Below are 19,301 nucleotides of genomic sequence, written 5' to 3'. Positions count from 1 at the left end.
ATTCAACGGTGTGCAACAGGGAGCATTCTTGTACCATCCAATTATAAAAAACTGAGAACTTGGTCCTCTTTGTTGACCGCAGACATTTGTGTTCAACACAAATGAAGTGCAAACAAATACGTGTGCAAAGTAATGTTCTACCAAGGTTGATAATGCATGATGCTTTCTGCACGGCCAATGGGTAACCAAATGGGCTTTAGCTTGGAGATCACCTGGGAACCATTGTTATAACATTATTTCAATCCCAGATCAATCACTGTTATCACTAAAGTAACATAAATGATTGTTGAACCCCTACTTAAAATAGTCAATGTGTAAAGCTGAGTCATACATATAGCACATGTAGAAAAGCTAAATTACTATTCACAATGAGCACCGTGTTGATTCATTGAGCACATTGTTGGGTTATCTCTCCAGGATCAAAGGCAGAATTGATGTCATTGTTTCCCCAAGGAATGAATGAAGCAGCAGGCGCCGTGCTCTGCTGGGTTATCGCAAGCTGACTTGTTGGTAATATTGAAAGCTCTTTTTTGGTTTTCAATATCACCATAAGGCTCCTTTGAGACTTCCCCATTTCCAAAAGAAAAGGCTGAGATTTTCAATTGAACTTCATATTCATTGTATTAAGTAGATGCTATGCTGTCAGAAATGCATGTTGGTCAACCTTTTTTCATAAATTAACTGCAAGCAGACAATGTACATGCAAACGGCATGGACAAATACGTGCACACTATTTATCATTAGCAAAGCATTAAGAAATATTGAATTCATCATTTATAAAGCATTATTCCAACATGTGAATGTCATGATGAATTCAGTAGTTACTACTCATTAATTCAGTCGTTACTACTCGTTAGTTAAGTATTAGTTAAGCATGTTCTGTGACTTGATCTAAAGTGTAGACTATTTATGCTTTACAAAGCATTAATACATGTCATGATGAATTCAGTAGTTACTACTCATTAATTCAGCATGTTCTGAAGTAAGGACTATCTATGCCTTACAAAGCATTAATACATGTCATGACGAATACAGTAGTTACAGGGCAATACAGTAATACTCTATACTAAGCCAGGAAAATAGTCAGAACACAAAGTGATAAAGAACATATCAACATTTATTGCAAGATCCAAACAATGAACTGTAAGATACTTCTCAGCCATTCATTCATGGAAAAAAAAAACAGAATGTCCTTCAGGAGAACATGGCTGGTCATAGAACACGTATAAATGTACAACTGTACTGGTAATATTAAAAGGACATTAAAACTCTGCAATCTGATATAAAAGTATAAACAAGGCTGTATAAAAACAAGGTTAGGTCTTGTTCAGGAGGTGCAGAGTCAAGAAGATCGAGGGGCAAAGTGTCAAGTGCGAGTCAGCCAGGTTGGCTTCCTCTTCCCGTTTCCGCATCTGGAACCTGGTGAGGACACTGGCGCAAAACCCATCAGGATGACTTTTCAACACCTCATCCTTATCTGGATCAGTAACGGGGATATTCACCATATATACACCGTACTAGTGTGCTAGCTTCACAGGAGGTCTCAGTACTGAAAGGCAGGAGGTCAGCGAGCATGAAGGACTGTGAACCACCAGTGTCTCTCAGTATCCTCACCGGCCGCTGGTCTTCAACACCTGTCAATGACACAAATCCAGGAAAGATAAAAGGCTTAAAACATTCATCTGGTTCTTCAGGCATACCAGGTACTTCCGGGTAGTCAGAACAAGTAACCGTTTTGACTAACCCAATACCCTTGGCTTGCATCACTGGTCGAGGCTGCTGTTTGCGCTTAAGTCAGTCACTGCTTTTCTAACTTTGGGCTTGCAGGGGCCCATTTTGAACGCTGGGGAGATGAGTAATCACTGCTGAGGATACTATCATGAGTAACCATTTCCGGCTTCCCCACAAAAACGCTCTTGTGTGTCAAGGCAAACTCTTCTGCCAGGACGGCAGCTTCCTGCAAGGTTGTGGCTTTCTGTTCATTCAGGTACACCATGGTCCTCTCTGAAACACAGTTCCTGAATTCTTCCAGCAACATCAGTTCACGGAGTGAGCTAAAGTCAGTAGCTTTGCTGGCTACACACCATCTATCAAAAAGTATTCCCTTTTCTCTAGCAAACTCAACAAATGTTTTAGGGGGAGATTTCCTCAGGCTACGAAAACGTTGTCTGTACGCTTCAGGTACTAGCTCATAAGTTCTTAAGTATTGCAGTTTTTTCTGACTCCTCCTCTATCACATCAAAGGAGGAGGACAAGAAGAAGAAAAATAATATGAAGAAAGAGGAAAAGGATGGGAAGAAGTCCAAGGCAATGGAAGCAAAGCCATGTCAGAGGTAGACATGCTACTTTCACACTTTTTCACTTGCTGGGTTTTCAGTTTGATCATGCTGAGCTCTGCTGTACAATTGTTCCTCTTCTGGCTGGTTCTGCCCACAACAAGGCATTGCATTTAAAATAGTTGATTGTGCTAACTAACTAGTTTTACCTTAACAAATTACATTTTGGTTAGAGAACAATGACCAGGGTATTCTTCGTACGTGGTTCAACAAAGTTGAGCAAATGTCTTATTATCCATCTCAAATTAGCGAGATGATTGACATCAGGCAAACTCTGTTTCTCCACGGAAGATCCGTGGTGAAAGGGTCTCGTTTACCCTATAGGGTCTTAAACCTTTTTCTCGATTTAACATTTTCTTAAATTCTCCTTTTAAGGCACTTGCATATAAGATACATACCCATGTGTTACATCTAAAATTGCAGAACAATCTCAGCTATCTATATAATGAGGCACAATTGTAATAAGGCAAAAGTGTAAAGTGATAATATGAATCTAAAGCTGAAAAATTAAAGTTCGAATTTAAAAAAAAATATTCATATCTTGTGAAAACATACCTTTACTCATGTTGACGAAATGTTTTGGTGCTAGAAGTTGGTTTACCAAAGGTATTAGGTTCACAAAAGCAGAACAGCGCGGCATGTAGCGGGTGATAGTCTATGCCTGTGAGACGGGCAATGAGCTGCGCCTGTGGTGATCAATGTCCATGGCTTGAGAAGCTCTCATAAATAAATGATTCCTTGTCGCAGAATTGATAGCGCTCGTACAGGAAGTCATCATGATGTGAGAAAGGATCTTGGCGATCTGGAAGAACTCTCTCCCTATTAAACTAATATCGCTCCTTCATCAATGAGGAAGGGAGCTGCCTTTTTTGTCCGGTGGGAGTGGCCAGCTTATCCAGTGAATTTCTGCGGTAGCAGGTTTACATTTTTGGCTGTGTTTCTATGGTGATTTTTCTAAACTTGCTTCGAGGAACCGAAAAGCCTGACCTATGTCATCTTATCCTGAGAATTAGCCAGCTAACTCAGTAAGCCAGGTACGAAGAATAGGGCCCTGGCAAACCATCTACATGTAGGTATTTTAGGTCCAACCATTCTGATCTCACTTTAGATTGAAACTGTGTGTGTTCTCTCTCTTAATTGCAGCCCAAAAACCGGAACAGATGGTGTCCCAGTACAAAAGGATTCAGAGGCAGTTCCGTAGAGGAGGGACCATGTCTGCTGCATTCAGGCATGTCCGGGTGGATCGGAACACTGTGGTGGCCAATGCTAATCATAATCTTATCTAATCATTCTGCACAGTAAAAGTCAAGAAGAAAAAGGGTTTTCAGTGGAGAACGGTCAATTGAAAAACGAACAAACGCATGTTACAGAGAGATCACTTCGCCAAGTCTCCAAACAGTCTCTGTCATGGGGGGCTAAAGAGAGTGGACCCAAATGCCGGCAACGGTGAAAGTAACTTTATTCTTTCCAACAAAAAACAAAGGTTCCATAAACACAGGGTTGTAAAACAAAGCTTCCATAAACACAGGGTTGTAAACAGACAAACAGACAAGCTGGGTTTAAATACACTGGGAAGGTGCAAGTGAATAGACACAGGAGAAAACTATCAGGGAAAGCGGAAAACAATCACAGGGGCATGAAGTGCATGGAAACCAAGGACAGGAGAGACAAGGACTTGAAACCAGAAACAAAAACCCAAAACCGTGACAGTCTCTCCCTTGGTTCAATTCTGTTTCACAAACTTTCCAGCAGATGCTTCGATCTGCACAGAGTGCTTGTTCAGAGCCTGTGGTTCTAGTATTCGGCAAAGTATCTGCCAGTCATGGTCCCATCAGATGTCCTCCTGGAGACTTGGGCAATGGAACTGGTTCATGCCATTGCGGTGCATACACTTAACTTTCACACAGAGCCCTTCTGCATCCATGATGGCACATGAGTATGCTTCACTGCCGGCACCTATGGAGGAGGTTGGCTTGGACAGATTGCCGCCACCTCCTTTTCTTGGACCGGAAAAAGGGGTGATTGATAGCCGAAGGAGGCCATGAAGGATATACTTGTGGCTGTGCTGATAAGGGATTATGAGCATACTTGATCCAAGGCAAGTGTGCACACCAGGCGGACGGGTGGCGAGCAGTGACACAACATAAGGCCACTTCCAAACGTAATTTGCCGCTTCTGGTTCGTCTGGCCAGTAGTCTGAGGATGGTATCCAGAGAGCTCGACAGAAGGCTTTCCAGACCTAAGACAAAAACTGCGGGCCTTGGTCAGACACAATGTCCTGGGGAATGCCGTGAAGTCGGAAGACGGACCAGGAGGTTAACAGTTTCAGTGGCCGAAGGCAATTTGGGGAGGGGAATGAAATGTACAGCCATGGCATGAATTTAAAAAAAGACAATATTGCCAAAGCATTACATAACAAGATTACAGTACATTTGTTAAAAGATAAGGAAGCAGTTGTGTTTTTTGAAACTTTGAAAATTATTAATAATTTTATGCGTGCGCACATGCGTGGGTCATTCGCTGTCCCTCAGATTGTGACAGGCCAGGATATATCGTGATATGTGCCGTGTCACCTTCTCTCAGCAGGATTCTTAGCTTAATATCTTTATTGGGGGAGTTTTTCCTGATCCGATGTGAGGTCCCGGGACAGGGATGTCATGTGTACAGATTGTAAAGCCCTCTGAGGCAAACTTGTATTTGTGATGTTGGGCTATATAAAAGTGCATCTTTGTCTCGACCTCCCCTGTCGAACAATGGCCGCATATTCTATTTTCCTTTAGCAGCGAGGATTTTTTTTGCCTGCCATATTTTGATGGCCAGATGTTGGTCAGTGAGCCTGTACCTGGTCAGGATCTGCCTCTGCTTTCTGTCCCTGACAGAAAAGAGATATTCTGCCAGTTCATAGTTTCTCTTCAGGGCCAGGTAACACTGTAGTCTGCTTTGACTTCCAGTTTCTTTTTTCCAGTGTACTAAATATGCTTCTTTGCTTTGCTTTATGACTTGGTTGACTCTGATTGGTGTTTGTATGGGACTGTCTGGGTTCTGCTGTGTGGGACCAGTTAGTCTCAGCACTAGCTGACTCAGGGGACTCTTTCCTGGGCTCAGCTCTTGGCTTTGGAGGGCTTTTGAATGGAGGGTGTCCTGAGAAATTGACTTCAGGTGATTCCAAAAATGTAATGCTCGCTTGTGAATGTTTATTATCAGGGGATATCTGCCTAGTTCTGCCCTACATGCATTTGTTGGTGTTTTCCTTTGAACGTGGAGGATCATTCTGCAGAACTCTGCATGTAGGGCTTCTGTGGGGTGTTTGTCCCATCTAGCAGTGGCAGGCGGTGCAATTCACACTTAGGCCTTCAGTGATGTCCTACTTAGTCAATAAATACCTTTCATTTATAACACCAGGACTGGAGAGAGTAGTTAGAAACACACTTAAGCACTACAGGACATTGCATCACCTCAATTGTGGCGCATTTTAAAATCAACAAACCCGCATCAGCAATTAAAACATATCTGGTATGCTACTGTTTAAACTTAAAAATAAAAGGGTCTTTAAAATTATCTTTCCAAAAAGTTTTATCAAATGAGTCCACAAAGAATATACAAGCTTTAACAAGATTGTGCAATAAATTGCAAAATCGCAGTTTAATATCAGAAAAACACGAACGAGACGGCAGTACAACCACACAGCTGCGCCAATGCGCCAGATGATTCACATACATTGCAGAAGGGCCACCGTGTCGGTGCAACATGAGGAAGACGCCGCTTGCACATATCATCCAGTAGCTGAGTGCGCTTTGGAGATCTTGAGAAGAACGCAGCGAGGCCATTCAGGTTGGCAAAAAAAACCCTTGCATTCTTTAAGCTTTGAGGCTCCTTGAGTCAGTACTAAATTAAGACGATGTGCATAGCAGTGAATGAATAAGGCCATTGGTGCCCTGTCCTTAACTTTCGCTTGCACCCCATTTAATCCAGATGCCATTACCGCTGCACCATCGTAACACTGTGCCACAACTTTGTCCAGACAACACCCATATTCCTTGAGGAAACGTAAAATAAGAGCAGCAATGTCATCAGCTCGCTTGCCACTAGTTACATCCTCATATTTGACAAAACACCGCTAGCTCGTTTATATAGATGTTGAAAAGTGTCGGACTCAGATTGCAGCCTTGACGAACTCCTCTTCTCTGGGTGAAGAAATCAGTGCACCTGTCTCCTATTTTTACGCCACACTTGTTTAAATAAATGGATTTTATGATGTCATAGACTTTGCCTCCAATACCAGATTGCAGAAGTCTCTAACATAGTCCTTTATGCCAGATTGAATAAAATGCTTTCTTAAAATCAATAAAACAAACATATCTTTCCATTTGTTTGGTGTACATATTTCTGAATGAGCGTGTGAAGGGTATAAACATGATCGGTGGTACGGTGTTTTGGGAGAAAGCAGATTTGAGTTTTACTAAGGATGCCGTGTTGGTCAAGATAATCTAAGATTATTGTATTTACAATAATGCAAAGCAACTTCCCCAGGCAGCTGCTTATGCAGATGCCACGGTACTTATTGGGGTCCAGTTTGTCTCCACTTTTAAAAATTGGAGAAATAAGCCCCTGGCACCAGATATCCGGAAAGCAGCCTGAACATAACACAATACAAATTATTTAATAAAAGGTGGTGACAAACAGTTTATGCAGTCCCGATCGGGGCCCCTTCATCCTCAGTGAACTCCAGACCGCAGGTCTTGTCCAGGTCACTTCTTGGGAACTAAAGAGGCCGTGCTCTTGTGTGTGTTAATATTATATCAGTCATTCACGGCGCTTAAGGCCCTTCATTGGTTAGAACCTCCTATTTCACACCTGAATTCAATTTTCCATTGGCTGGCCGCTTGGTCAAGGAGACGGAGCTCTTCGGCCGTGACAAAACAAGTTACAGTTGGCACATATTTACACATAAACATTTCCTTTATTTTACATGTGCAAGTCCATTTATGACAAACTAAACTATTACAACTCTACAGAAGTCAGGCTCACATCCAGTTCTTGCATTTAGGTCTCCACACAGCTGCACATTGCCTTGGGCCTGGAAATGGCTGATCTGTGTGGAGAGTATCAAAGACGTCCTCTTCATAGTTGGGAGACTCTGCTGGAGGGATGTAGGCAGCACATACATATGTCTCTGTCAGCTAGTCCAATACTTTTATCAAGCTTCAGCCATACATGGGATTTCCCTTGTTTTACTGGTGAAATGTGATTGGTCAGTTCTCTCTTATACCAGACCAAGATCCCTCCGGAGGTTCTGCCCTTGCGTATTGTTTTGGCCTTTATAGAGGACACCATGACTTCATGATATCCATGAGCTCACTCACTGTCCTTCATTCTGACACCATGTTTCTGTTATCACAAGAATATCAACACATTCAATAGATTTTAGGAACTCAGGTTTCATGCTCTTCAGCCCAAAGGTTGAGGAGTAGAGGCCTTGAATGGTCCAGCAACTTATTTGAAAAGAATGCATCTCTATCTGTCTGCCCCTCTCTCTCTTTCTCCCATTTTCTCTGTATCCTCTCTCCCTCTCTGTCTCTGTTCCCCTCTCTCTCTCTCTCTCCCTCTTTCTCTCTTTCTCTGTGTCTCTCTCTCACCCTGCACCGAACAATAGGGTTCATAAACTGAACATAACTGTCTCTTCTCTCTAATAGAGTTTGCGGGACGCCTCCCTTCGATTTAGCGTCACAATGGTGTTGTGGTCAAAGTTGTTGAGGTCCTGGAAGGACCTTTCAGCCAAACTCTTCTCTTTTTTGAGGTCCTCTTTGCCTGGGACTCTGCGCTGTTCTATAAAACCTGCTAGCTGTTTTCTGACAGCAGTCTTTTCTTCTTCCGACCATGACCTCTTTATCTGTACTTTGGGTGCCCCTAGAGATGGCAAAGAAGACGATGTAACATGAAATACATAGACCTTTATAGACATGTTGACCAGGCTCATGCACAGCCAGCACACAGTCACAGAAAGCCCTTTTCTGCCCAATTTTAAACTTTCCCATTTCTTTCATCATTTTTTTTGTGTTATCTTCTTTGGCAGCCTTTAACCAGGCTTTCTCCTGGGCTCTGGACTATAATAGCAACAGCTAAACAGTAGTTCCTGTTAGTTCAATCGATATGAAGGTTTAAATGTATCAGTGGTGGAATGTAGAAAAAAATACAGTTCTTCAAGTACAGTACTAAAGGTCTCGGTACTTGTACTTTGGTATGGTATTTTCATGTCCTATACTACATCGCAGAGGTTAATATGACCGAGTAAAATCTTACTAAACTGCTCCTGCTTGTTGGTCCTAATCCACAATAGTGATATGTTTATGATTTTGTATTAAAGTTATGTTTTTCCTGTGATTAGATTGTAAAGTCGTCAGAGGCAAATTTCTAATTGGTGATTTTGGACTATACAAAATTAACTGAATTGAATTGACTGGGTGGACAATGACAGGGTGGACACTTTTGGCTATTGTTAGCATTTAATAAGCACATAGTGGACACAAGGTGACTGTGTACTGTCTAACAAATATATTTAGGTTTTCCGAAAGGTTTTTATATTAATTGATATTTCACAATGACGGAGTGAACATGTTAAGCTTTACAACGAAATATAAGTGTAATTACTCTGCAACTAGCAGTGGCGGGCCGTGGATTTGGTACCTACGCATGCGGTTTAGTTTAACAGCTGATCGCGTCGTGGTGCACCTTGTTACATACAAATGAATATACGAGGATGCTGGTGTTCCTTGATCATTTGTTCCCTTAAATTATGTACAGATTGTCTGACATCCTACTGTCTCAAATAGCTTGAAAGACAGTGCATATAGCTGTCGTAAATGGAGAAAAACAATAGTCTCCACTTGGCAGGAGTTTGGGCTGGCCTTTTAATGTTTAAAATATCTAGCTCCGCCCCTACCTCAAGGGGTAACTTGCAGCCTGTCCAACCCCGGTTGGAGCGGCAGTAGAAAGACCTACAAGTTTATTTGCCTTACCAGGTCTTTGTTTGGACTTTCAAACACAAGGCATTTCATAGTGCTTTCCATAAGACATAAAAAGGTATTAAGACCAGATATAAAGGCACAAGGGATTATAAAATTGTCATTAAAACACAATTGTTCAAAGATTCAAAATAGATCATACAATTAAGCTAAAAGTGCAAAAATATAGTAAACAGAGGAAAACATTATACAGATATGAATGAACTTCAATCAATAAAATGTTATTAAATCAATGTTTTGATTCAACAGTACATTTTTCTGTTTCACTGTCTTCAATCGTGTAACTTTTCCATGCATCTTATTCCTTACCGCCCCATATTCTCTCCAGTCTTCCTTCCACTCTTCTTTTCCTCGTTTGGCTTCCCGCCACCGAGGGGGAGGGTGCCACAATGCAGCTTTATTTCTCGGTCACAGTCTGGCGAGCGCTTGCGACGACGTCGTTAGTCTAACCTCCCGGGGAGGACAGAATATCAGGATAAAAGCCCCTCCCTCTGGAGCGTCTCTTTCTTCTTAATTACTGACCGGCCAGATAGGATAGGGGGAGAGATCTGAATTCTGATTAGGAGGATCCATTGCACTGCTGGCGTGTGCAGTCGAGTGTGTGTGTCTCTCTATGCACTTGTGTTTGAAAATGTGCACGTGAGCAAGTGCATCCTTGCAAACGTTGGGTACGTGTGTAAATGCATTAGTCCAAATGTACAGTGTGTGTGTGTGGTAACAATGTGCATGTGCAACTCTGATTGTGTAATCCTCAGCTGTCAAGAAGAAATGATGGGAACGCCGAACAGAGGGGGAGGATGAAAAAACGTGAGAGAGCAGCAATGTATGGGGGTATGTATACAAAAAAATAATAATTACATACATTAAGTTATGAAGTAGATAATCCTATTGAGTAAAATGTACGAATTGAATAACAAAATTGAACACTTTGCGAAAGGATTGGAGAAACTTGATCAAATCACTTTATTTTATAATAACACTTAATGACAGAAGTGTGTATACTCGCGCACACACACTCATTGAGGTGTTCTGAGCAAATTGGCCTGCCTGCTTTGACAGAGATGCTCATTTTCCAGAAGTCTCTGACATCTGGCCAAGTGCACAAGAACACACACACCGTGTCGGGGACACAATACTCTTCATTGGGATTAGTTTAACTTCAGCAACACCACACTCGTATTAAAAGTATAACACGACGACCTACACACACACAAACACAATGTAACACACAGATGCTATTTCACGTAACACGTTCACGAAGAAAGGAACAAGTGTTTTGGTTCCTCCACGAAACAAATGCATTTCTCAGTAGTTTTGTAATTTATAACAAATACAAAACAAGTTTATTCTGGCTTCCTGGTTACACAATTACCAAATAAAAATAGGGATTATCTTTACTTATGGTCTCTCAATATACAATATAAACAATATAAGTTACAGAATGCAGCTAGTTAGGAATGTGAAGATGCTAGCCAGAACTCCTCAAATGTAAATTGGATCCACTTTAAGTTCAATTCAAATTATTAAATATTTTGTTTGTTTAAATATGTTTTCTTTACAGGACATTATAGGTGTGAGCTCACGCACTTTCCTCCTTGACTGGTACCTCAGCTTCACTCGCCACCGTTTGTTATTATTTTGTCCAACGGTTAAGTACACCTCCTGCATCGCAATGCATTTTGGGGCAGTACAGAGTAAGTCCGGTAAATCCACATCTCGTCATCGTCGCCGCTCCCTTCGTCCTCTCTCCCTGTCTCGCCTAAGACCCGTCATGTGACACTCGGACACCTCCTCTCCCCTCTCCGCCTCTCCAGACCGACAACACCTTCACCTTTTTTTTCTCTCCTCCCCTTTCATTTCCACTTCCCATTCTCTCTCCTCGTCCCTTCCTCTGCTTTCCTTTATTGTTCATTGCTTTCTCTCTCTCATACACAGACAGGAGCATATATATACACACACACACACACACACACACACACACACACACACACAGTTCTTTCCTGAGCAAATTGGCCAACCTGCCCCGACAGAGACTCATTTCCCAGAGGTCAACTCTCCTCTCTCTGTTGTGTAGCTTTTCAACACGCACACACATACATTAAAAAGCTGGCATTGCCCTGCAATTCTCATTTTCTAAGGCTCAATCCTCCCTTGCACTTGTCCAAACAACTAAAGCCCCTTTGTTCTGTAGGTAGGGCGAGAGAGGGAGAAACAGGGAAGTGGAGAAGAGAAGAGAGGGGAGGGAAGAGGAGAGGAGAGGAGGGGAAGGAGTGAAGGTCAAGGCAAGGCAAGTTTATTTGTATAACACAAATTTCAACAACAAGGCGATTCAAAGTGCTTCACATAAAACCATTAAAAGCATCAAAACATAATGCAGATTTAAAAACGGTTAAGAAAACATTAAAACAGTCAAAAAGCAAAATAAAAACTAAAAGTTAAAAAAGCAAAATAAAAGTTGCAGTGCAGTTTAAGAAATAAAATTCAGTAGTGAGATGCAGTAATTGAATCTGGTTCAATTAAAGGCAACAGAAAACAGAAAAGTCTTCAATGTGGACTTAAAGGAGCTGAGGGTCTCAGCAGACCTGCAGCTTTCAGGGACCTTGTTCCAAATATGTGGAGCAGAAAAGCTGAACGCTGCTTCTCCATGTTTAGTTCTGACTCTTGGAACAGAAAGTAGACCCGTCCCAGACGACCTGAGTGGCCGGGATGGTTCATAAGGTAGCAGTAGATCGCAAACATACCATACCATTCCCTAAATGGTATTCCTAAACCATTCAATGCTTTATAAACCAGCAGCAGGATTTTAAAGTCAATTCTTTGTTTGACAGGGAGCCAGTGCAAAGACCTCAGAACTGGAGAGATGTGATCCACTTTCCTGGTCTTAGTGAGGACTCGGGCTGCAGCGTTCTGAATCAGCTGCAGCTTTCTGATTAACTTTTTATAGAGGCCTGTGAACACACCGTTACAGTAGTCAAGTCTACTGAAGATAAATGCATGGACAAGTTTCTCCAAATCCTGTTGAGACATAAGTCTTCTAACCGAAGAGAAGAGAATGACGGGGAGAGAAAATGGCAGCCAGTGAGTGCAAAAGAAGCAGCAAAATACAACAAGCCATTAATAATTGAATGGAATTCGGAGACCTGTATCATCATTTTTCATTATAAAATACACTCCCATTACATTGAGGTTGTCTGTGGAAGAATTATTTAATTGGTCTTAATTTTGAAAATTGTCTGTGATATCATTGTACCGTTTAACTTCTGAGATCTGTGATGACGTCGAATGGCAGGACTGAATGCGCCAGACGATCAGGTTGTGACCAAGCCGCCCGAACTGAACACAGCAGCTACAGGTCTGCAGGAAGTGGGTCTGGAAACCATGATGGACGTTTCCAACAGTTTGGTAATAGTTTTAAAGTCACTGCATGTCTAAAGCCTAGTTCATACTTCTCCGTCAGGTCGACGGCGTACCTACGCCGTAGCTACGCCGTCGACGCAGACCCCTACGCCGTAGCCTGACGCGCATCTCCAAAAAATCCTAACTACGCGTCGCGTTGATGCGGACCGCAAGCGCTGTGATTGGTCCGCTCAGAACGTAATTTCCGGCGGTTGCGTTTTCCCAGCCTCGACCGGTTTAGTGGTCGTACAGACCACCTCCGCAAACGTCTTCTCTGTCGCCGGCGCTTCAACATTTGCAATATAAGCATTTGCTCTTCAATATTGATGAGCTCCAGCCGCTCCAACTTGGTCGCCATTGTTTATTGTGACCGGAATTCGGCTATAACCCCTGAAACCACACAGCCACACAGGCACACTCCCCTGGCGGCATGGCGGTTAATTGCAGGCAACGAGTTCCCTTGACGCAGAACTCTGAATGCTCAACGACGGCGTCAGGTCGACGGCGTACCTACGCCGTCGACCTGACGGAGAAGTATGAACTTGGCTTTACTGGGACACGTCATCAACGTTGTTCGTAACGCCTGTGCTTTCACCAACGTGACAAGTCTCTGCAAAACAAAAATGTCAGCGGCTGTAGCTCAGAGGTAGAGCGGACCGTCCGTCCATCCAATAGCCAGTCCTTGTCGATGCTTCCTTGGGCAAGACAGGTGGCCCCCCTGCCTTCAGGGTATAAATGGGTGTGGGTGTGTGATGCTGACATATGTGGTGTACAGTGTTTTGAGTGGTCGGAAGAATAAAAAAGCACTTTAAAAATATCCTTTTTACCATTTGTATGGTATTGCAGTGCAAAACGCGAGCCATAATGTGTTGTGTGCAATTTGCCTTTTTTGTTGTTTTTGCATCTGATTATAATTATCCACATGGCAAAGTATAAATATTGCCTTTGTGTCAAGAACACAGGAGGCAGAACAACAGCAGAGAGAACTGGAAAGCTACAGGTCCTAACCGACGAGACATTCCTCGAAACTTCAGACCAGGAATTTAAATGTGACAGGCAGGAACTGTATTTTGCATTAAATATGTCACGATCACTAAAAAGGTCTGGGCATGAAAGCCTTTTTCAATGTGCTTCAGCTCCCACCAAATCTCTGAAGACGTTCGGAATTCCACCGTAACTGCGTTTGGCTCTTGGCGCTAACCTTTGCGAACGGGACCGTTTCTGCAAAGAGGCTAATTTGCATAGAAAGGGGCAGACTTTGACGCTAGTTGCCTGTGATTTTGAATTCGTTTTTTCTTCTTATTGGCGCAATTTTATGTTCGCAAGCCGTGCAATCCATTTGTGAATGTGATGTGAATAGATGCGAGGCTACAGTCTGCAGCTTCATCTGCCGGAGAGGCTGTTTAGTATGTGTGACAGGCCCGGGATAGAGTAAATGGTGAAGTGCAGCAGAGCCGATCCCTGTGTGCCCCTGGCAGAGATTCAGCTCTGTGCTGTGGCTTTGCTGCAAGTTGGAGAGCACAGAGAACTTAAACTGTATTACGTCCGTCATTTTACATTTTACATACTGAAATGCCAAAAATGATGACTGTCCAATCAGGTGAGACAAGTCTGATTACGAAAATATACATATTTATTATTAACAGACGATATGTGATGATCAAATCTTGACAGAGTCTTTGGTGCTTGGACTCTACAGGGGGATTTGTAATGGAGGGGCGTCTGCCTCAATCAGCAACAAGATAAATACCCCGTGGACCTGGTGGTGCTGATGAGGCTGATAGAATGAGGAGTTGATGAAGCTTAGAAGACTGGGTGGAGATGGGGAGGTGAAGTGGAGCTACATGAATTAACTGAAGGTAGAGAGACATTCATATTTGAAAGAGACAGCAGCAAGATGATTGGCTCACATTGAATTTTTCCATTGTGCTTATTGGATAGTAGAGACCAGCTGTTGATCTAAACAGCTGGTGTCATGATTGACAGCCCCGAGCAATGACAGCAAGGAAATTATGAGTGAGCGTGCGTAAGAGGAGTGATTGGCAGATGTGTGAGAAATAAACTACAGTCTTAGAAATGCAAGAGTACGGTCATCCTGACTGACTGAAGCTAGAGCTTCATTTCAAACTATATCTTTATAGATTCTGGTTGCAGTGACAACACCAGGGCTCATCGCTGGCACTGGAAGATCCCCTTCTGACCACCTTTTAGGATTTTTAAGTCATTCTCATGGTGGAGGCTCAAGGAAAGGCAATGTCAGCCTGTCCACCCCTTTGATCCAGACTATACTGGATCTCAGTGGCGGGCCGTGGATTTTCTACCTGCGCAGCTGTTCACGCCCCCCTTGCGAGCTAACAGCGAGCGCTAGTTAGCGCGCGAGCTAACAGCGAGCTAGTGCAGACCTGCTTTCCATCGCGCCTCGGTTGGCCAAGCAGGGTGAGATGCGCCGCTGGGAGGACAGCAGGTCCAAGTGTTATACAATGTCCACAGGAAAAGTCTGCAAGGAAAGTCTGCTTCTTCTTCTTCAAGTTTAAACCACGGATTGCAACCAACTTGACTAGGTGCATACCTCCACCTGCTGTACCGGAGTGTGAGAACCCGTCTAGCTGGCTGTCGCCATGTATTTAATCGGCTTCTCTACCATAAAGAGAAACCGAGGTGAAATCTGATTGGACAAGAGCGTTAAGCAGAGCGCTTAAGCAGCACCAAGCTGCACCAGCGTGCTGGCAAGAAGCAGACAGACAAGGCAGGAGGAACAGACAAGACAGGAGCTAGTCAATGAGAAAATATTACATGTAGTGTACTTGTGAAAAAAAAAATAATTATAAAATAGATACAACTTTTAATAAAAAAATAAATAAATTATAATAGCTATAACTTTGTGATTCTGTTTAGACCAGCAGAGAAGGCTTAGCAGGCCCTGATGGCCCGCCACTGCTGGATCTATTGCCATGGCATTTTGACTTCATGACATTTGCGCTGTCCAGATGATGAATCCTACGAGCTTCAAGATCTCCAGACCTTGGCTCTACTGCAACCACGAGGTTGACCATTTTGCGGTTAGAGAAATTCGATGACTAAGCAATCAAATCATACATCTTAATGGGTACTAACTACAGCAGACCAAATAAATGCAAACATATGGTCAGATTAATGACTATGGGGACTTTTGTGAAAGATGGGAATTTAAAGTGGCAACAGATGAAGTTGAAATTTAATTGGAACCCATTTAAGGTTGAGGTATTTCACTCTGGACCAAAGCGGTGGACCAACTGATCGCAAGCAGCATGTCTAAAAAACACAACAAAAACGCATTCATATATATATATATATATATATATATATATATATATATATATATATATATATATATATATATATAAAAAAAGAGAGAATACAAGGTGAGAGAAGAATAGATTGTAAAATAGAGGAACAGTTTGTGGTTTGTGTCTGGCACCAAGGGAAATATCCTCTGTAACATAGCTTGGAGACACACATACACACAGCTGTTGGAGTGAGTGTGGAAGTCATTTTTTTTCTTTTTCCAGGCAGAAAAGCAAGAAACCACAAATACACTTACACTCTTTATAGATGGAGAATGTGGCACAATCCTGAGGCCTCAGGCTACACTCATGGGTACATCTCGCACACTTCTAGAATATCCTCAAGCAAACAACATATCATCTTAATTGACAATCTCAGCAAACTACTTATGAGAGTGTTCTGTGTCATCAGTGCTTTCGAGTCAAAAATCCCTCAACATCATTTGGTAGCAGCTGGTGGGCAGCACGGTCCTACTTGGCTAAATTATAGCGAGAAATGTTGGTGAAAAATCTATTCCTCCTTTTATATATATATTGTTTAATGTTGGTGTCCAGACTGCTAAATGAATGAAGGGACAAGAACATACAAAAGATACTACTGAAAACACATCATCAAAAGGCCATGTGATGTCAGATTATATTACTGTATGTCTGAGAATAATAGGATAATATGCCATAGAGCTCTAATCTTGTATAAATCGTCATAAAATGTCATATATAGGATGCATTGTCTTTATCCTTCAGTCCTAAAGTCCTAAAAGCACATACAAATATGGTATGTTAAAAAAGTCTTCAAAAGTCCAGTGAAAAATAGTTGTCACAGTATGTCGAAAATAAATTAATAAAAAGTCAGACATTAGTATGTCGGGGAAAAAATCTATTCTATATAATGTGAAATGAAGTCATAGCAAAGTATGTCAAACTGTCCTAAAAATATCAAAGTGTATTCTGTCAAAAATGTATAATTAAAAAGTTATTGTATGGTACCCTGAGTCAGTTGAAAAGCCACAAACCCTTTCACACATTTTCTGTATGACAGCAGTAATGACAGATAGGGCTAACGTTGTTCCGAAGCAATTATAAATATTGAAAGTGTAATTTACAGAACTGACACATTTAACTTGTGACTTAAAACCACAACAGAATAGCACCAGTGACAATTTGTAATTTACTGACAGACATGATAAAAGACCAAACAAAGCGTGTTCGATGCTGCCATCAAATTGTACAAAGTTAGAAAGTCAATGCATGTTTAAAGTATTGAAACATTTACTTAAAAGTTGAAGTGGATTTGTATTCACAAATATAGGCATTATCTAACTTCCCCTGAATAGGTGATGGTGAAAGGAAAGACAGCAAAAGACACAACAAGAGAACACAACTACTCAAAGATGAAGTAACTTTTAATGAGTCAGAATCATTCACAGAGCCACCTTAAAAGTTCACCACATCTCAGCTTTTTAAAAAGACATTATACACGTTGTCAAATTATTCTAATACATAGAGTTATAAATGATAGTATGGGAGAGAGAGAGAGAGAGAGAGAGAGAGACTTATTATTGAGTAACGATGGTAACATATTCAGCTTAAATACTTTGTATGAGAAACATGATGCAGGGAAATGCTTTGGAGAAAGCATGGAGGAAAGAGTACATGATTGATTAAATACCATGGGGAAAAGAAAGATAGAGATAAAAGAGTAGTATAAATGTGAGACAACAGAATGAAACAAAAAACAATTTTCCCCCTAATGCCATTACAATTAGTGAAGTATACAACTGGGACTCTCAAGGAAAGCGTAAAGCTGTGATCATACAGGACACATTGAGCGGCGTGAGGAGTCAGTTCAGAATATTTGAGCGTTTGAGTATGGCAAGCCATTCCATAATTTAATAGATATCCTTGATTACATTTTTAATAGTAAACATTACCTATCTGAGGTCAACACTAACATTCTTCTGAACCATAATTGTCATTTCAATTATCCACAACCTCATTCTTTCTAGGGAAATGGGAATAAACAGTTTGGAGATTTGCAAAAATGATTCTTTCCAGGAAAAACAATCAAATTGTTGATTTTAGATGTCCAAAATAAAAAAAAACATTCCAGAGACCCATAATGTAATTCTGAATATTCCAATTGCATTACAACGAGTAAATATGTCATTAAGGATTCCAAAATTGTTGTGATAGAAACAATCAAAGTTGTAGATATCTTGAAATACAATTTCTACTGGTAAGAATGTTATTGTGGATTGCTTTCTGACTAGTGAGAAGACAATCTTGACTAGAGTGTGATTGGATTAAATGTTAAAACGGCTTGCCACAGCAAGAGGTGTTCTGCACACTATAGATGTCCTCCAGGAAGATGTCTAACATGTGTCATGTCGGCTGTAAACAGGAGAAATCATAAAACTGTACAGGTTGGTGGCAGTTGTTCCTGGCCTGGCTGCCTCGCGTAGACTCCTCAGGACAAATAAGGTAAACCTTCCCAAACAAGACAAAGTCCTAGCATCACAGTCATAACACCCTCACAACTTACTTGCAAATTATAATTGTGAGACGCTGGTAAAACTACTCTATCCTTCCTACTTGGCCACAAAAAAGAAGCCTGGATTCCTTCCAATACCAACATGTTGTGACTTTCAGTGCCAATATTATGTAAATGTTTGACTACATGTGGCAACTTTGATGTGGTTTAGGTTAGGAAAAGATTAAGGCCGGTTAAGGAAAAATAGCTATGCTAACTGGTCTTTCTAAGTCTCCAAAGCCTGTCCTGTTTGAGTTGGCCCAAACTGCTTGGGAAAAGCTGCAACCTCTGGACACAGAAGTCCTTTTGCTGGTTGAGGACACTGACCAGCGTCTATTAAGTCACTAACCATTAGGTTCGGCAGGTTTTACTTCACCGTAGGATTTCACAGGGAGGGCAGACACACACATATTAGTGAGTCTGAATAGATTTAGCTCATTCCTGGGCTACAGAGAAGATATTCTTCCACCAGCGGTACGGACAGTACAATCTAATTGACAAAGGAAATAATTGATTTGCTGCTTCTAACTTGTTGAGGAATTGATGCTCCTCTCTACTTCTTCTTGCAACTGAGGCTGATACCACCAACTGGCAATTCAGTCTTCAGGGCAATTCATACTTTCCAAGTCCCCATGTCCGCGTGAACCCCGATAGCCTGTACGCATAGCAAGCACGCCTACTGGGTGTACTGGTG

This window comes from Taurulus bubalis (assembly GCF_910589615.1).
Source record: "Taurulus bubalis genome assembly, chromosome: 9".
Taxonomy (NCBI): Eukaryota; Metazoa; Chordata; class Actinopteri; order Perciformes; family Cottidae; genus Taurulus; species Taurulus bubalis.
Note: the sequence above shows the minus strand (reverse complement) of the source record.